The 1,954-nt window shown below is 41.3% G+C and overlaps 1 protein-coding gene across 5 annotated transcripts in view; it reads right to left on the bottom strand.

Annotated features, from left to right (window-relative positions):
- The window catches only part of arhgap24 (Rho GTPase activating protein 24), a 69,299-nt gene that overhangs the window by 9,595 nt on the left and 57,750 nt on the right, over nt 1–1,954 (bottom strand). The window lies entirely within an intron of this gene.

Below are 1,954 nucleotides of genomic sequence, written 5' to 3'. Positions count from 1 at the left end.
TTATGATCCAAAACTAGCAAGTCCACAACTTTTCTAAAACGGTCAAACACCAAGCATGTACAACAACACAAGACGTAGCATGCCAGCTAATATTACTTAGTAGTCCATCAGCAAGAAGGCCAGCTCGGCATCTTTTAATTCGCAAAGCTTTTGCCAACAACTAAAAAACCAGTCCATGAATAACACTTGTCGGGCGACCTCTTGCTTGGTCACTCTTTCTTCTTATCTTATTATGATGTCCAAAGAGGCTGCTGAGCACTTTTACATTGCTCGGTTGCCCAGCTCTGGTTCTGGCACAACGCCGGCTCTGCTTCCCATCAGAAAACTTCTGTCTCCCAGTGGTCCAACACTCCTGTGCTAGAGGTGTAAACACCAACTATCCCTGACCAGTCCAATGTCCAATGACCTCCCAATCCAGCTAACTGAAGTAACTAATGGCAGACCAGTTACAGTTAAGTTGATGTCCCAAAACAAAACATTTTCTCCCTTTCAATATGACCTAGACCCCAAAGTTTAACAGTGCGAGAACAGGTTTACAGGGCGTAGAGTGGGAATGACAGAGGCACTATTCCCCCTATAACAAACCATTGTAGCATTGAAGGGATTTTGAAGTTGTTGTTGTTTTATAGTTTATTCAGTAAGTAGGATTTGGCAGCATCTAGCGGTTACAGATTGCCCTCTCGCCTTTCGAGCATGAAGGAGAAACTATGCTGGCCACGAAATGCATGAAAAACACAACAGCTCCTTATCTAGTGCTAGTGTTTAGTTTGTCCTTTCTGGGCTACTGTAGAAACATGGCAGTTCCACTTGGCAGAGGTTCATTCTGAGGTTACAAAAACTTTTTCAGGTGATTATACACTATATACAACATACCTATGAATATTATAGTCAATTTCTGCCAATCGACCCTCCTAAATGTTACACACTGGACCTTTTTAAGCAAGAATAGTTACATAATATTACTTTATTGTAAACTGTAGTAAACTGTACTTTAAATCAGTATTTTTGTACAGGTGTATATTCGCATCATATAAATTCAGAATGTGGCTTTAATGTAAACTGATGCAAGTGCTTCAATACATTCTTACTTATACCCAAATGCATGCAGTGATATATAATTGCCTTTTCACTAATAACATGGTATGCTGTCATACTCACCCCTCTTGAAACGGACACAACTTGTAAGCTTCCGGAAGAAACGCCTATTAATAAATTTGTGATAAGATAACATACCAGCAGTGCAGAATATGAAGTGCCTGCATTCTAGCATTTTTCTAAGACCAGCCTCAGCTTTTGCAGCTATGAAATTAAATAAAAGAGGATGCATCAGTTTGATAGCAAGTCAGTCATGTTTTTCTAAAAAGAAGCTGATCAGAAGCTAACAGTGAAGTCTTGTGTTCTTTTCTCTCTCCTCTGGTTCAGTCACTTCAGGGACTTTTCCACTTCAATCTTTACAGCAACCCAAATAAGACAAAACGGTAAACGGCCACAAATTCCCAAGAAATATCTGAAGCTGTGTATCCATTTTCCAAATCTTAGACGGATCAGAGTGAAATAAAAATAAGTCAAGCTCCCCCAGAGTAAAGAGTGATGAATATCCGCACGAATCAAAAAGAGCATCAGAGACCAAATGAGAAAAAGTGGTTAAAAACGAGGTCATCCCCTCCAGACGTTCTGGTCATGAGTCTAGGAATGTTTTCCCGGGGTCACATGTAACTCTCTCTCTCTGTGTGTGTGTGTGTGTGGACTAGCTTATCCAGAGTGTGTGCATTTGTTTATATGGATGTTTGCTGTTCCCACCGGAACGGGTCCGACCACAAAAGGCACATAAGGGCAACACCTCCGTTCTCAGAGCACTCAGCAGGTTCCTTCAACACTCTCAGGTTCTGTCAACTACACAGACTGACTGCCACACACACACAGACACACACACACAGACACACACACACACAGA

The sequence above is a fragment of the Morone saxatilis genome, unplaced genomic scaffold (genome assembly GCF_004916995.1).
Source record: "Morone saxatilis isolate NCDOM2014 unplaced genomic scaffold, NCSU_SB_2.0 Contig21, whole genome shotgun sequence".
Classification (NCBI taxonomy): domain Eukaryota; kingdom Metazoa; phylum Chordata; class Actinopteri; family Moronidae; genus Morone; species Morone saxatilis.
Note: the sequence above shows the minus strand (reverse complement) of the source record. Positions and strands in the feature narration are given on the sequence as shown.